General features: G+C 45.5%; 1 long non-coding RNA gene across 1 annotated transcript; it reads right to left on the reverse strand.

Moving 5' to 3' along the window:
• Positions 1 to 476: 476 nt before the first annotated feature.
• LOC126473726 (uncharacterized) lies at positions 477 to 17,631 on the reverse strand. Its single transcript, XR_007586520.1, has 2 exons — positions 17,457 to 17,631; positions 477 to 845 (listed from the first exon to the last, which is right to left on the reverse strand). It is a non-coding gene; the product is annotated as an uncharacterized LOC126473726 (long non-coding RNA).
• Positions 17,632 to 18,718: the final 1,087 nt, after the last annotated feature.

The following is an 18,718-nucleotide window of genomic DNA, read 5'->3' on the forward strand; positions in this document are numbered from 1 at the left end:
GAAACAAGACTCAAGCCAGGAATCACCACCGTCGAGCGCTACTGCTTTTTTTCCTGTTTATGTATTTGGTGCTTCATAGACTCTCTCGCAGAACGTACACATATGTTTAAAAGTTTCCATCGCCTGCGAATCATTGTAGGTCTCCAAATGTCAGATGAGCATTCTACCGCAGTGCTACGTTGGCTGTCCAAACATTGACTTTTTTTTTTTTAGGGAACTATAGACACTCGGAAAACTTTGACGTAGATTTTGAATTTCTCGAGAATTTTTGAAAGTTGCATCGAATTGCTGTGGGAAATTGATATTTGAGTTCTTAACTACATGTACCACAAATAGAAAAAAAGGTAAAAAAATTCAATTGACTTGTGGTCTCCTTGTAAGTGGAAAAGGAAATATGTTTGTAGAAAAGTTATGCAGCGTCTTTATTCGAGGGCTGTTGTACAGTGGGATCAGGTTATGGATATGAGAAAAAGATCTGCCGATTCACAATACTTTATTGGTACGATAAAACAACGTTGGCGTTACAGGGTCGTTCGCCTGGTGGTGGCTGTCCGGTGCTGTCAGCAGGCGGCCTAGCCTAGCCGAGCAGGTAGTAGGAGTAGGCGGGGTAGTAGTAGCCGTAGTAGCGGCCTAGCCTAGCCGAGCAGGTAGTAGGAGTAGGCGGGGTAGTAGTAGCCGTAGTAGAACTGCTCGCTGGGCGTCAGCGACTCGCGGCCGGCCGGCTCGGGGGCGGCAGCGGGCGCCGCCTGCCTCAGGGGCAGCGGAAGCGGCTGGGGGCGAGCCAGGGGGGCGGGGCCCGCCGCCGACAGCGCCAACACGCCCAGCAGCAGCAGCAGCGGTAACACCTGCGGGCAAGGACCGCGTCACAAACCAACGTCTCACTGTGGGAAGGGGGTACCTTGCACTTGTAGAATACGTGAAAATACAGATACAATGTACTGCCGGAAAAAAAAAATTAGTACACTTACGATTTATTGTTGCAACAGTGCATATGTAGTTCATGAAATTATTAAATTTGCAGATCAAAAGCGCAAGCGATTCTGAGATACCAGGTGTCGAGCCACGCTGAAACATTCATATTAGCACGTGGTGTAGTCTCCAAGGGCAGCAATGCTGGTGCTGACTCTGGTATCCAGTCGACCGTACAGATGGCGAATAGTGTCCTGGGATATGTTATGCCACGCCTGCTCAACCTCCTCACGTAGTTCTGTAAGAGTTATCGGTTGACGAGTCCACGAGTCGCTTCTCCTCTCATCATATCCCTCACGTGCTGTGTTGGAGACACGTTTGGAGATAGTGCTCGCCAGGGAAGTTCCTGCACGTCTCGCACAGCACAGAGTGCGGGGGAGCACCATACTGTTCGACCAACTCACCACCTTCCTGTTGCAAGAACAGCGAAAGAATGGATCTAACAACAACCTACACGTACCGAGAGCTGGATGTTGTTCCCTCCAGAAAGATCAAACGTGAACGAGAGTTGTAGTTTATCGCACCCCAGAGCATAAGGCCTGCGGTTGGACCAGTGTGTCTTGGAGGAATACCCTCTGCGAGGTAGCACTTACCAGTCCTGCTTCGTACGCGCCAACGGCTATCAACTGCGTGCAGGCAGAATCTGTTTCCATCGCTGAAGACCACGGCTCGTCATTGCATCTTTCAAGTGATCCTCTGAGGGCACCAGTCGAGCCGTGCACGTCGATGATGTGTCCATACCCCAAGTCCCACAGCTAACATCCGATTCGCAACAGTTCGACTTGACACGTCTGGGCTCACCTCTTATCTGCGTTGTGTTAACTCTGCAATATGCCGCTGCTGAGCTTACAGTAGGACGATATTGGCGCCTATCTGTGCTGCGTGACCTCTCACAGCTGACGCAACACGTCCAACCTGTGTAGCAGTTGCCCGAGAGGACATTTCCGCCATTCGGAAATCCACAATTTGCACCATCTGAAACTCGCTCAGTTGGTTGTAGGAAGTACGAGTGCGTTTCAGTTTCAAGACTAACTGTTTGCTTCACATGTCTTCGCCACTCTGAGCCTTTTGGCTGTGAACATTCCCCACTAACGGGCAGACACAGCTTGGGCTGTAGTAGCTATTCCATAGCGCCAATTGCCGGACGACGTTGAAACCATTATCAGTATACCTGCTACCCCCCAGGTGTTTTATGCTGTCATCGGATCAAAATCGACGTCATCTTTCCAGGTGTACTATTATTTTCTACCGGCAGTGTATGAGGTGAAGATACATTACTGGCCATTAAACTCGCTACACCACGAAGATGACGTGCTACAGACGCGAAATTTAACCGACAGGAAGAAGATGCTGTGATACGCAATTGATTAGCTTTTCAGAGCATTCACACAAGGTTGGCGCCGGTGGCGACACCTACAACGTGCTGACATGAGGAAAGTTTCCAATCGATTTCTCATACGTAGACAGCAGTTCATCGGCTTTGCCTGGTGAAACGTTGTTGTGATGCCTCGTGTGAGGAGGAGAAATGCGTACCATCTAGTTTCAAACTCTGATAAAGGTCGAATTGCAGCCTATCGCGTTGGTCGAGATCCAATGACTACTGTTAGGAGAATATGGAATCTGTGGGTTCAGGAGGGTAATACGGAACGCCGTGCTGGACCCAAACGGCCTCGTATCACTAGCAGTCGAGATGACAGGCATCTTATCCACATGGCTGTAACGGATCGTGCAGCCACGTCTCCATCCCTGAGTCAACAGATGGGGACGTTTGCAAGACAAAAACCATCTGCACGAACAGTTCGACGACGTTTGCAGCAGCATGGACTATCAGCTCGGAGACCATAGCTGCGGTTACCCTTGACGCTGCATCACAGATGGTGTACTCAACGACGAACCTCGGTGCACGAATGGCAAAACGTCATTTTTTCGGATGAATCCAGGTTCTGTTTACAGCATCATAATGGTCGCATCCGTGTTTGGCGACATCGCGATGAACGCACACTGGAAGCGTGTATCCGTCATCGCCATACTGGCGTATTACCCGGCGTGATGGTATGGGGTGCCATTGGTTACACGTCTCGGTCACCTCTTGTTCGCATTAACGGCACTTTGAACAGTGACGTTACATTTCAGATGCGTTACGACCCGTGGCTCTACCCTTCATTCGATCCTTGCGAAACCCTACATTTCAGCAGGATAATGCACGACCGCATGTTGCAGGTCCCTCTACGGGCCTTTCTGCATACAGAAAATGTTCGGCTGCTGCCCTGGCCAGCACATTCTTCAGATCTCTCACCAATTGAAAACGTCTGGTCAATGGTGGCCGAGCAACTGGCTCGTCACAATACGCCAGTCACTACTCTTGATGAACTGTGGTATCGTGTTGAAGCTGAATGGGCAGCTGTACTTGTACACTCTATCCAAGCTCTGTTTGACTCAATGCCCAGGCGTATCAAGGCCGTTATTACGGCCAGAGGTGGTTGTTCTGGGTACTGATTTCTCAGGTTCTACGCACCCAAATTTCTTGAAAATGTTATCACATGTCAGTTCTTGCATATTTGTCCAACGAATACCCGTTTAACATCTGCATTTCTTCTTGGTGTAGCAACTTGAATGGCCAGTAGTGTACATTAAAAATATTAGGAGAGGAAATTTGTCTCTGGGAGTCCTTTAACAAGAGCCGCGGAATGTTAGTGCGGCAACGGCTGCCACATCCAGGAAGCGTTGGCTTTTGATGCCATAAACCTTCATTCACTTCTAGTTTCGATCAGCCGATCATCAACAGGTGCTGACATAGCCGGTATGATATCATTCTTTTTGAGCTACTGCAACTAAATGCATTTTGCTGTCTACACCAGTTTTAGCGATACAGGAATAGTTTATATTGTACATTTTAGCTTTACAGTAATGAAGATATTACCGAGGCTGATTAAATAATTTTACACCACCAAATGATGATCGCTTGATTCAAAATGGTGGTAAAAAGTCAGTAGCTCTTGGTTATTTTTAATTATGACTTACTTGAAATGCTTACTATCTGTAGATCATCACATGCACAAAATTATTAGAATATGACAAACAGATGGTAGCGGATATAGGCCTTATGTAGAGATGAAAATATCTGAACACAACAGGGATAGATCGAGAACAGCATCAAACCGACTGAAAGACTGTCGAAATGAGAACAAGGTCAAGATATTAACTGGAGATCTTGGCCTTGGATATACATTGATGCTAGTATAAAGAGCAAAGTTTCGGCCTGTCACTCCTTGTGTTTACTCCCTACGTGGTCGCACTTCAGATCTATACACTTCGTCTAACCTTTGTTCACTAAGTGGATTGCGTCTCTAAATGGCTTGGTTAATATCCCTCTACGGATGCGATACTTGTTTTATTATAACCAGGACGATTTCTTTGAAAAATACACTACCCTAGCCAAGTTCTACCCCGTCTCTAATGACAAGATAGTATAATTTGCGTGTGTTTTACAAGCATTTTTATGCGTGGGACTAACTCGTGGTCCGACGGGATAAATGTGCTGAACTCGCTACATATATCTAAAACTCGTAATCAATCCGGCCGATTGCTTCCTGCCAATCCATTTTTACGTAAAGGTGTACTGGCTTGTCTTTTAATTTTTTTTATTTCATGTTTCTGAATATGTATAAGGGGCAATCAAAAAGTTTCCGTTTGAGGGCAGCATATTTCAACGTAACGCTAATCCGATGCGAGTAAAGAATCACTGGCATATAGGCACGGAATTAGTGTGGCATTCGTGTCTTTCCAAAGTTCCAGAGGTAAATGCGGAAACGTGAACTACGGCGACGTTACAATCAAATGGGTCCAAACGGGACCAACGTGCTATTGTTCTTTTCACGGCTGCCGACGCTCTTCACGTGAATGACCGTTAACAGAAGTACGGACACATTTGTATTCCAGTGTTCATTTCCTTCACGTTATTTTCAAAACAATGGTTCAAATGGCTCTGAGCACTATGGGACTTAACATCTGTGGTCATCAGTCCCCTAGAACTTAAAACTACTTAAACCTAACCAACCTAAGGACAACACACACATCCATGCCCGAGACAGGATTCGAACCTGCGACTATAGCGGTCTCGCGGTTCCAGCCTGAAGCGCCTAGAACCGCTCGGCCACAACGGCCGGCCACGTTATTTTATTTCGTGTTTTAAATGAAGGAGGAAAACGCTTACAAACCCATACCAAACTGCGAGAGAATTTCTATAGACGGAAAACCTTCCAGAACAGATAATTTTATGAGGTCATGGCTAGAAAACCGTACAGATCTAATTGACATCCTACTTACATCAACATGCACCATGTTCCAACGTAAGAAAAGTAAAATTTCATTAACTCAGCACCGAGCGAGGTGGCGCAGTGGTTAGCACACTGGACTCGCATTCGGGAGGACGACGGTTCAATCCCGTCTCCGGCCATCCTGATTTAGGTTTTCCGTGATTTCCCTAAATCGTTTCAGGCAAATGTCGAGATGGTTCCTTTGAAAGGGTACGGCCGATTTCCTTCCCAATCCTTCCCTAACCCGAGCTTGCACTCCGTCTCTAATGACCTCATTGTCGACGGGACGTTAAACACTAACCACCACCACCACCATTAACTCAGCGTCTTCACTGTTTTAGTCTGAGAATTTTTTTCCTTGCCATAACGAGACCAGAATTAGATAAGTTTTATGCGGCCACTATATTTACTTACGCCAGTACCTTCAGTGTATCGAACGGGATAAAATATAAAAAAATGAGATATTGATTTGTTTAAGAATTCTTAGACACTATTTCTGGAGCATGTTGGATCAGATGCAAAAAGAGGTTCTCATATAATTTCATACACAGGGATATTACAAATGATTGAAGCGATTTCACAAATTCACTGTAGCTCCATTCATTGACATATGGTCACGACACACTACAGATACGTAGAAAAACTCATAAAGTTTTGTTCGGCTGAAGCCGCACTTCAGGTGTCTGCCGCCAGAGCGCTCGAGAGCGCAGTGAGACAAAATGGCGACAGGAGCCGAGAAATATGTCGTGCTTGAAATGCACTCATATCAGTCAGTCATAACAGTGCAACGACACTTCAGGACGAAGTTCAACAAAGATCCACCAACTGCTAACTCCATTCGGCGATGGTATGCGCAGTTTAAAGCTTCTGGATGCCTCTGTAAGGGGAAATCAACGGGTCGGCCTGCAGTGAGCGAAGAAGCGGTTGAACGTGTGAGGGCAAGTTTCACGCGTAGCCCGCGGAAGTCGACGAATAAAGCAAGCAGGGAGCTAAACGTACCACAGCCGACGGTTTGGAAAATCTTACGGAAAAGGCTAGAGCAGAAGCCTTACCGTTTACAATTGCTACAAGCCCTGACACCTGATGACAAAGTCAAACGCTTTGAATTTTCGGCGCGGTTGCAACAGCTCATGGAAGAGGATGCGTTCAGTGCGAAACTTGTTTTCAGTGATGAAGCAACATTTTTCCTTAATGGTGAAGTGAACAGACTCAATGTGCGAATCTGGGTGGTAGAGAATCCTCACGCATTCGTGCAGGAAACTCGCAGTTCACCAAACGTTAACGTGTTTTGTGCAATCTCACGGTTTAAAGTTTACAGCCCCTTTTTCTACTGCGAAAAAAACGTTACAGGGCACGTGTATCTGGACACGCTGGAAAATTGGCTCATGCCACAACTGGAGACCGACAGCGCCGACTTCATCTTTCAACAGGATGGTGCTCCACCGCACTTCCATCATGATGTTCGGCATTTCTTAAACAGGAGATTGGAAAACCGATGGATCGGTCGTGGTGGAGATCATGACCAGCAATTCATGTCATGGCCTCCACGCTCTCCCGACTTAACCCCATGCGATTTCTTTCTGTGGGGTTATGTGAAAGATTCAGTGTTTAAACCTCCTCTATCAAGAAACGTGCCAGAACTGCGAGCTCGCATCAACGATGCTTTCGAACTCATTCATGGGGACATGCTGCGCCGAGTGTGGGAGCAACTTGATTATCGGCTTGATGTCTGCCGAATCACTAAAGGGGCACATATCGAACATTTGTGAATGCCTAAAAAAACTTTTTGAGTTTTTGTATGTGTGTGCAAAGCATTGTGAAAATATCTCAAATAATAAAGTTATTGTAGAGCTGTGAAATCGCTTCAATCATTTGCTATTACCCTGTACTTATTATTAAATTGCAGACAATGATATCGCTTTGCCGTCTGTGGGAGTCTTAGTGTGTAGAGACAGGTGAGGTATATATCATTTACGTCTTTTTTCGCAGTTAATGGATAACGTAAAGACGTCCTCAACCAGAATGTGCCTCGACCATCGCAAGGGTTTTACCAAGTGTGGAGTCCTGACCACACGTCTCTTATGGGATGCCTAAAGGATGCTGCTTTCTCGGATAGCTATGGAAGAATTCAAGCAAATCGTATTGATAGTTTCCATTAGAATAAAGAAGATTGACAATACTTAACTTTGGATTTACAAAGAGTTGTCGCAAGCGATGGGCGACATGCAAGCAGTCAGTGTTCTTCACTGTCTACGATGTCCAGGCAAGTTTGTCACTCAGTTTGTAGATCACTAATAACGGCTATCATAGTGCGCTCTTCTAAGGCGTGGTTTCTAATGTGCGGCCGAAGCTGGCAGGAGTGGCGCTTATATTCCGTTGTTGCAGAGGCCGCTTCTGTCGTGGTGCGGTCCTCACCAGCGTGCTATTGTCTGACGTCGTCTCACAGCCTTCTCTGCTCTAGTGTTCTTCATCTTCGTGTTAGGCCGGAACACCAAGCATTCTCCTATTCCCCCTTCCCTCGATATTTGAAATGACTTATCCGGCCAGATATAGCCGACGTACAGCTGAGCTTGGATTCCGAAAAACGGTCGAAACTAATGACCGTATGTGTTAGATGCGAAGAGAAAGGCATGTGAGAACCATGTTTGTAAACTATCTCTGTCAACAGGTACCCAACGCAGTAAATGTCTGGTGCAGTCACATATATCCTCGAGGCAGACCAATGAATGTGCAGAGAAAAGTGTAGCAGCAAACATCATCGTACGTGGAAGAAATTTACCACCTTGAATACGTAAGGAAGATATGCTCTCTCACGAGGGACAGTGGGTAGTGATTTGGTAGCTAAGTTGGTGGAGCACATGCCCGCAAAATGCAGAGGTCCAGAGCTCGAGTCTCTGTCCGCCAGACAGTTTTAATCTGCCAGGAAGTTTCGTTGGAAACACATTACATGCGACCAGAATCGGCAATTTATGAGGGATTTCCAGTGTCACTTGGATGCACTGAACTGTTTGTATTATTAGACGTTAATGTAACATAAATTTATACAGTAATACACGTCGTAATTATGGCGTAGGGCTTTTCTATCGCTATGGGAATGACGCCATTAGCCACGAGAATGAATGTTTCAGCGTCTGCTGAAATGAGGGGGAATTTTGCAGTAGCACTTACTTGATTGGGCGGTTGTTGCGGTGAGGGTCATGACAAACGTTTAGCAGACGGCAGGTGTGTCTGTGATTTCAAGACGCCGCTGCATAGATTTTACCTAGGGTGAAAGTGGCGTCACCACACTTTAGTCGTTCCGTTCAACGACCTCATGTTGTTTATGAACACAAAACAGTAGAAAAAATAATTCGTAGTGTTTGTTACTTATAAAGCTAAAAGGAAACCACGACCTCGAACACACATACGAAGCTGTGGATCCGCAAATATACGACTAAACAATAAGTGTATGCAAGGGAACTGTGGATTTTAGAATCTATATTATTAGCTGGAGCTAATTTTTACGTCAATTTAAAAAACAATAACTAGATCTCACATCTGCATGTCAAATCTGACAGTACACGCTACAAAGCTCTGTGACAGGACTGTGTCAGATTTCTTTGCAATATATCCAGTTATTCACATTCACTGGTAATAATTGACCTGTATCTTTCCAACTGTCTCTTTTTCATTAACTAAACTATTAAATAGACTACGAAACATCTGCAAAGAGTGGGATCCCGACACCTCCACGGCCCCAGGACAGGAGATTAGCAGGTGAGTGTAACTTCCTGTCTGACAGGTGGATAGTGACAGGCAGAACATTCTCCCACTGCAGCCACAGACGATCATTTACCATTGACGATCGACGGTTGCCGCTTTGAACGGTTGCTACAAGCTTAAGTTTTGCGAGCTGTAAGTTGATGGCAATTAACAAAACTTGAGATCCACTGTCCTCTGTGTAAGTCTGACCCTACACAAATCTCTTAAAATTAGCTTTCATTCTCTACCCAGGAGACAGAGCGGGCTACTGGAGATACGACCCATCGACGCGTCCTCCTTGTTTCTGCCACATTCCAGGCGTTTCTTATCGATCAAATACCGAGCGGTGTGTTGGTGGATCAGTGGGAGACCAAACTGCTCTGGGCTCAATTTTTAGACGGCTGCACAGGAGTTCCAGAGCGCAGTGCTGTGGCTGCCAGCAGCTCGGGACACGCTACTCGATGCGCTGCGCTTCTGTGGGGCCGGCGTGCTCCCCGTCACGTCGCAATGACGTCTGCCGGTGCGCGACTCTGTCCTCTGGTTGTGTCTGACTTCCGGCGGCACCGCAGTGTTACCGTGAACTATCGTATCGGAAAGTAACGGCGTATCGCTACGGCAGATGCGTATGTCTGAACATGCTAGAGTTCAAATGATAGTAAGATTAATATCATTGTGACAGTCAGAGAGAATGGCCTAAATTCAGAATCTTTTAGTTTGTAGCGGACGGTACTTCTGGCATCACTATCACTACTTCCGTTCCCTCTCCCATTCGGTAATAACGCGTCTCGGCGGTACAGCTGTAGGTAAGCATACGTATGACTGAAACTTCCTGCCAGATTAAAACTGTGTGCCGGACCGAGACTCGAACTAGGGGCAAGTGCTCTACCAACTGAGCTACCCAAGCACGACTCCCGCCCTGTCATCACAGCTTTACTTCTGCTAGTACCTCGTTTCCTACCATCCAGACTTTACAGAAGCTCTCCTTTCTTTCAGGAGTGCTAGTTCTGCAAGGTTCGCAGGCGAGCTTCTGTAAAGTCTGGAAGGTAGGAGACGAGGTACTGGCAGAAGTAAAGCTGTGAGGACGGGGCGGGAGTCGTGCTTGGGCAGCTCAGTTGGTAGAGCACTTGCCCGCAAAAGGCAAAGGTCCCGAGTTCGAGTCTAGCTCGAGCACACAGTTTTAATCTGCCAGGAAGTTTCATATCAGCGCACACTCCGCTGCAAAGTGAAAATCTCATTCTGGATACATGTGACTATTCAATTATCGTCATTTTGCGAGCCGTTAAATGGATGGAAATAAATAGGTCATTAGAGCTGGACCACTGGCTCAGCTGCTAGAAGGATGATAAAAGAAAAAAATCGTTGTGGGAACCAATCAAGCATTTTCTTTAAGCGATTTAGGGAAAAATCGAAAAAGCGTAAATTTCCACGGCCAAATGGAGATTTCAACCATTGGCCAACTAAACGCAAATCCACTGTTTTCAAGAAAAGAATTTCGGAGAAAGTGGTATGTTGGAAGACTGTTCTTGGAATATAAACTGTGAGAATTTTGACAATAACACACCCACTGATACACAACACCTCTCTTGTAACGTCTGCCACTATGGTTTGATGAGCATTTCCGTGACGCTCCTGCGCCCACTAAACGAGCTGGCGAGAAGTGCAGGGGCTCCTATGATATTCTCCATCAACTATACCAGACAAGTAACACTCAATAATCCGACGAATCAGAGCTCGCTAAAGTATCTTGTGGGTGACTCACTTTTCCTTAGCATTTTTACAATGACTATCTGCTTTTCCGACAACCTGTTTTTGCGTGATCGTTCCCTTGTCAAACCGTACGATTGATTCTTCACCTTTTAATGGTTGTTACATTTGCAAGTGATTTACAGTCAGTTGTGTAACAGACGAATGATGGGTCCTTTATGTTATTTATGTACGATACGTTACATGTACTTATGTTGGCGGTTAAGTGCGAGTCTTAGACCTAAGCTCCAATAATTTGCAGCTTCTCCAGTATACCACTACTGTTTTCCTACATGTACAATTCTTATGGAGTGAAACTCTCTGGTAATTAAAACTGTTTGCCGGACCATTTCCTTTCGCGAAAATTGTTCTATTGATTGAACTATCCAAGCACAGCTCACAACCCACCTTCATAGGTTTACTGTTTGGAAGGTAGGAGATATGTTATTAATGGAACAGAAGCTGTGAGGACGAGTACTGATTCGTGATAGGATAGCTTAGTAAGTAGAGCACTTATCCGCGAAAGCAAAGGTCCCGGGTTGTGAGTACCGGCACGTTACACGGTTTTAGTCTGCCAGGAAGTTTCATATCAGTCGACATTCCACAGAAAAGTGGCAATTAATTCATTACGGGGTTTCTAATGCGGTGAACAGTATTGCAATGAGTAAAGTCTTCTCAGGCTTCTAGTCACGTCATGTAGTTGTAAATTCACGAGCTTTTAATCGTCTGCTCCTAGTAGTTAAATGCTATCTGGCTGTCGTGTAGTCGGTTGCCTTGTCGTTTGTAGCCGTGATATCATGATATGGTCGTGCCTTAGCCATCAAATCACAGCAGTCCACCCACGCCACCACCGCCTCACACCGGACCCAGGGTGATAGTGCGGTTCGCCCCCCTCTCGGGAACGTCTCATACCAGACGAGTGTAACCCCAAATGTTTTTGTGGTAGAGTATTGATGGTGTACGCGTACGTGGAGACAGTGTTTGCGCAGCAAGCGCCGACGTAGTGTAACTGAGGCGGAATAAGGGAAACCAGCCCGCATTCGCCGATGGAGATGGAAAACCGTCTTAAAAACCATCCACAGACTGGCCGGCACACCGGACTTCGACACTAATCCGCCGGGCGGATTCATGGACGGGACCGGCACGCCTTCCTGCTCGGGAAGCAGCGCGTTAGACCGCGCGGCTAGCCGGGCGGGCTATGGTTCAAAATGGTTCAAATGGCTCTGAGAACTATGGGACTTAACATCTGTGGTCACCAGTCCCCTAGAACTTAGAACTACTTAAACCTAACTAACCTAAGGACATCACACAACACCCAGTCATCACGAGGCAGAGAAAATCCTTGACCCCGCCGGGAATCGAACCCGGGAACCCGGGCGCGCGAAGCGAGAACGCTACCGCACGACCACGAGCTGCGGACGGTGGGCTATGATACGGGTACTTGGGCTCAGTCAATCTTCATTTGCCATACAAGCAACCGCTTACAACAGCCTGTTGTTTTTACGGCCTACGATGAACTGTTGCTTGAAGGGAGCAAGTATATTCGCATATTTAATATAGAATCGCAATAGGTCTGGTTTTCCTCCTTCCATTTAGAAGTGTTAATTGACTTTTTGTTTCACGATCACTTATCTCGACATGTGGTATTTCGGTTTTGGTATGATGATTGAAAGCAGGAACAGTATTACGATCTTCTCTGAAAATGGTTCTGGAAAACAGAATTAATTATTTCGGCTTTTTCTCCGTCATTTTTCGTGCAGTGATAGAATGATTACCCAGCGGTTGTATGGACGATTTTGATCCAGCTACTGACTAGACGCAAAACGAAAATATTAGGATTCCTCAGGTCGGTCGGCAATATCCGAATTTCGAGTTACTTCAACTCATCTAGCATTGCTCTCCTTACACTCATTTTGCCTTCGTTCGGAGGATGATTAGAACAGTATACTAACAACCTGTGATTAAAATTATGAGAAGATTGTTTTACGTGTAACGTCAAAAGTCACCAAATGCACAGCCTTGAAACGAAGTGGAAACGTGAGAGGAAGGTGCTTACGTGCCACGGAGCGTCAAATGGTGTTCGGACATCCGTTTTGTCATGTCCTGACATTTCGTAGGTGTCATTCTGAAGTGGCAGTGAGGCGTGTGTAGACCAATCTGATAAAGGAGGGTCGGACGTAGCTACTGGACCAGAAGACGTGAGCACTGTACGAGATGACCATCACGGCCGTATATCGTCGCCAGATCACGGGCCATACAAATGTTTCTACAACTCTGGCTCGGCGCTGGAAGGCCGCCACGACTCTGGACGTATTAGCATTGACGGTTCGACGCCCTCAGCTGCCGGCTGGGCTCTTGGCACGCATGACACGCCGTGTCTGGCTGCAGTGGCCAAAGTGAACGGCTTCACTGGCGCATTTTCTATCACTTTCAGGGGTACCCTTCTTAAACCAGACCTACAGTTAAAGTCGCACTGCGGTGTGGCCACAGTCTGTGAATCCGTATTGTTGATCGGCGTAGCTGAAAATAGTTTGCAGCACCACTAGAATAAGTAGGAGATCTCGCTTCTCATGTCCATGCCATTTATGGCAAAAAATGAGCAGGCATTATCAAATAATGATACCACTGCTTTCAATAGCAGCATGTTAGCTTGCCTATTCTATCGGAAATACGTGCAGTATGGCTAGCGGGCAACTCATTCGTCACGGCTTTAGATCTGCCACTGTCGATGCCCCAGCCTAGAAACCACATTTAGGGAGTTTCCAGGCCCTATCTGATTCCATACTCTTATTTAGCATGCGACGTCTTAAACGAGACTACACGTTAATCACGAGCCAGAGTCCAGATTTTTAAATGCTGAACGTTCTAACCGTGCATCCAGCCATACGTCTGCTCACATTCGCTCTAACGGGTCCCAGTATTTTAGCAGCGCGGGAACTACAACGACCTGAATCAGGACACCGCTTCCGCGTAAACCACCCTCTGTGAAAACTGTGTGCACTTCCAGGTAAGACGACTGATGGGGGTACTGTCCCTGATCCGTGTTGATTCTCGAGTTGCCCAAGCACTGAAATGAAATAAATGGATCGATACGGATGGCCTTCATGAAGATGCAGTAACACAAATTGATATTACCGTATACCATTCAGATATGCTGCTTTTGCCATGCAATGAATATGGCGTACGAACTGAAAATTTGTGTCGGGCCGGGCTTGGAACCCCGGTTTACTGCTTATCGTGAGCGGTCGCTTTAACGTTAGGCTAAATCAACACGCCTTGAGGCTCACTGTTGCAGTTCCCACATACCTCATGACAGGATCTTTGGTAGAAGTACTCGCAAAAATCAAGCGTGAGTCAGGCCTGGGTGAGTGCTCAAACAGCATAATGGTTAAGGCCACTACACGCAATAAACAGGAAATCCCAGATGGAGTCCAAGGTGTAGCATTTAAATTGTCACGATATTTTCCTTACACTGCAGGCAGAAACCACAATGTCCCGTCCCTCTTAACAGTCACTTTGGTCTCACAAGGAAAAATACAGATGCGGAAGTGAACACGAGCGGTAGTCATACAAATTTTATTTACCATCTCGAAAAAATAGAGTCATTTAATGAAATTGTGCTTCGTGGTGCATGTCTATAGTTGTGGTACACCATGAAACCTCCTAGCCTCTGTACCATAACATGTCACTTGAAGAAGAAGAAGAAAGAGAAAAAGGCGCCCATTTCGTTTTGGTTCATGTAGGTACACCCTTGTGGCGTGGAGGTTTCATTATGTTCCATGATTACAAACATATTCCTGTAAACAAACAAAACATAAAATTCATATCGTATATTTATTTTTTTTATGTGATAATTAAAATTTTATGACCACCCTTTGTGTATAGAGAAAGATTACTAGAATAAGATATAAATTAGTGGGAAATTTGCTAAGCCATAAAGAATTACATGCTTGTTTGTGGCGAGCAACGTGAGTTAGGGAGTACAGTCGCAAGTGTTTCTTCTTCGTATGAAAGTCGATGTTTAAGTGTTGCTAGCAAAATACTTTTAGCCGATGAAGTTCGATCCCTTAATTCGTGACCTTCTTGGTCTACCGATGAGACAGCTAAGCTCTAGTTTCATTGACACTTTTTAACAGATTAAAAACTATTACACGAATCTTGTATCCCACGGAAATAACAGTGAGAAGGATGACGGAAGTCCACACGACGTCCTGAAGGTGACGTTCAGCCAGAAGTAAGTAATACAGTGGAACCCTTACCGTCACTACGAAGATCGCGCCTACGGACGGCGTACCACTCGTATCATGTGGGCAGATCCCGTGTTAATGGCCAGACGATATAAGCGGAATCCCGCGCGGAATAGGCGGAAAATATAGGTATCCTGTCGGTGTCGAGCAAGTCATTGACTTAATTCAGTGCATGCGTAAACAAATGCCTTTTCAGAAAAAAAAAGTGTGTGAAATCTTATGGGACTTAACTGCTAAGGTCATCAGTCCCTAAGCTTACACACTACTTAACCTAAATTATCCCAAGGACAAACACTCACAGCCATGCCCGAGGGAGGACTCGAACCTCCGCCGGGACCAGCCGCACAGTCCATGACTGCTGCGCCACAGACTGCTCGGCTAATCCCGCGCGGCAAATGCCTTTTCACATAAACTAAAATTTCATATTTTTGGTCTGGGACATGACGTCTCAGAACTAAATGATAATTCCTGTCTCCCTGTTCTGACCAAGGCTTTCAGGAGATTTCCCTTGATTGTGAGAAGCTCGTCTGGTAATAGCCTGAAGTCCAGGACTCTCTCAGGTCTCATTTCCTACATAGACCGCTACACATGAGGGGAAAAAAAAAAAAAAAAAAAAAAAAAAAAAAAAAAAAAAAAAAAAAAAAACGGAACAGTCAGTTCACGATTGGATCAGAAACCTCCGTAACTTCGACTAGAGTGCTATTAGGAACCTGGAATGTTGCGACGGACTGGGTTTTGTACGCTGCATCGGACTGTTTACTCGTGTGCCGTGGTGAAAGTGGTTTGTGAGTAAGGACTTCAGTGGAAAACATTCTCATCATGATTTTTTCTAGCCTGATAGGACCAGGCCCGCTCCTATAGCTTTGCATTCGTTTGTATGCGTGAGCCATCCTTGTTCTGGGTCAATAAACGCTGCGCAACGCTGAGCACAGCAGGAAAATCTACAAAAATCATTCAGGAAAATCTACACTTTATCACGAAGTTTAGCTGAAAAGGTTGAGTTAGGTGGCTCAGATTAACTGCAATACAGGTTGCAGTAGGTTCGGAAACGCCACCAACACCTTGGCAAAAGCCGCGGTATCGACTTGCATTAAGCCGTCATCACACGAGCCGTAGTATCTTAATATGAAAGGCTCCCACTTGATCTCAACCGTGCTGCAGAGCACTCAAAAATGACTGGCTTTATGCACATGGTGCGTGTGACTCAACGTGGTATTCGCGGTCGCAGTGTTCTTCAGCAGCAGTTGTCAGGACTCAGCCACATGCAGCTCGCAGATCACGAATGCTTACGAAATAAACTGACGTAAAATTTCTTCTTAAGCTCTATTAAAATTCACATATCCTCCCTCGTCAATTTACTAGTCACGTTGTTCTGTCTGTACTACACATAAATAAAAACTTCAATTTCCATGGACATGTTATATGGCGAAAAGGAAACTTTCATGTCCACTTAGTGAAAACATAAGCTTTCATTAGTCATAGCATGATACAAATTTACAGTAGTGTTCCACTGAATAATTATTTCAGCATTCTCACTTTTTAGTAAAACTCTCTAATAGATAAAGGCAATCTCAGAAACTCAATCCTGAGAGCGTGCACATTTACATTTACGTAATGTCTAATATTATCGATTATACTTCTATAAAATCAACATCTCAGAACCCATTAGAAAACGCGAAGGTGAGTAAAAAAATTGGACATAGTGAGACGTGAACGAGCTACACATCACAAATGAGTTTCCAACTCCACACCTATACTCATTCCATTACATTGAAATACAGTAATATATAAGTTTGTCTTACTAGCTCCTATACGCTTCAGTCCTAGATATGTCACTGACTGAAATTATAACAAATTGTACCAAGAACAATGTTTTTTTTTGGTGGATCTTCAACGTGTATTTGCCTTGAAACGGCATAGTTTCATAATACGCAAGTTACAATTCACAAATGCTTTATCCAGAGATATAACGCTTCTCATCATTTAATTACAACAGATGGTACTAATATACGACGGGTTTTCGAGGGATCCTTAACTTGCTTGTGTTCTCAAACGGAATGTATCCATAGGAGGTAAGTTATAATACAGGACATATAGGACATAAGTTACAATACAAAATCCACCATAGGCTTCAAGTAAAAGCCAATATGGCGTCTCCGTCTCTGCACTGACCAGAGATAGTGAGCACGCGACACGGGTGACATTGTTCCATCCGTTTGGTCTAATCTGAAAGGCACGTTCAGAAGATATGTCAAGCTTGATGCTGCTCTACACCTTCTGGAAAAGCCCCCAGCACGCCTTTTCCACGCTATGGTTCCACAACCACGCCACGCTCGATGTTGAAGCTCGAACGCACGGTCCGTGTGACGACAGCTTTACGTTTGTGCTCGTTGCGGCCAAAACAGCTCTTGTGTCCCCAAAAGGCAGCTGCTATACTCACGATAGCCTTCATGATGTCCTGACGGGAGTGACGCAGCGTCTTGATGAGACCTGGGAGTCTGTACGCTGTACCCGCGTCCAGTGCGTGGTTTTATAGGCAGGGGCAAGGTGGTTTCGCTGTGAGGGAGGTCCAGCAGAGCGTAACGGCCGTCCACGTGTCGCCCCAGCACCAGCGTCTCTGGAAACACCGCTGGCACCAGAGTCAAGGCCTCGGCGGAGCGCCCTGCCCGCATGCAGAGTGCAGCGCGTGATCCTGGCAGCGGCCTTCACAACAGTAATGGCCGGGGTGACGCTGCTTAGGATGCTTCTGGAGCCTCAGCAATGAACGGCCGCGTAGCGCTCCACGCAAGCAGCAGTCGCCTTCTGTAGCTTATCGTTACAGAATTTGGCGTAAAGGAAAAAGTAACAAAATTCGCGTAATCCAAACACCTACCATATCTAAAGTGAAATTTATGGGAGAAATCTCTCAGTCTCTTGAAACGAAAGTTGGTGTAAGCCTAATGGACGACTTATCATTTTTATTGCATACCTGTGTCTTGTAAAACGTTGTAAGGATGTGGAATTTGGAGCTTAAATCCGCAAAAAGGAACTAAGAGTTCTAGGAAAGAAATCGAATGAAATTAAACTGCCTGCCTTTTGCAGACAATTCTCGATAGTCTCAGAAAGTCTGAAAGAAGCTGGAAAGAATAGCCAATAGAAAAGCTCTCAGGATTTCAACTGAAAAATAAATTAGTGACAAACATAAAAAGAAACAAATATAGTAACGCTTTTGCTAAAACAGAACGAGTTAGAATATTTAAAAATATCGGAAAAAATGCAGCAAAACTCTAGAAAAACATGAAATAGATGCAAGCGTTACTATGCTGCAAAGAGCATCTGATCTGTCATGCATTTAATTCCCACTTCTATTCCCTCCTTAATGTCCATTTCTAGCCAGCCACGGTGGCCGAGCAGTTCTAGGCGCTTCAGGCTGGAACAGCGCTGCTGCTACGGTTGCAGGTTCGAATCCTGCCTCGGGCATGGATGTGTGTGATGTCCTTAGGTTAGTTAGGTTTAAGTAGTTCTAAGTGTAGGGGACTGATGACCTCACCTGTTAAGTCCCATAGTGCTTAGAGCCATTTGAACAATTTTTTTGTGCATTACTATGCTGTTGCCACCGGTAAACAAAGATCCTAAGGACACAGCACGAAGGAATTATCCGAATGGGACGGAAATCGGTAGATATGATGTACATGCACAGATAAACAAATGATTACAATTTCA

Source organism: Schistocerca serialis, chromosome 4, assembly GCF_023864345.2.
Source record: "Schistocerca serialis cubense isolate TAMUIC-IGC-003099 chromosome 4, iqSchSeri2.2, whole genome shotgun sequence".
Taxonomy (NCBI): Eukaryota; Metazoa; Arthropoda; class Insecta; order Orthoptera; family Acrididae; genus Schistocerca; species Schistocerca serialis.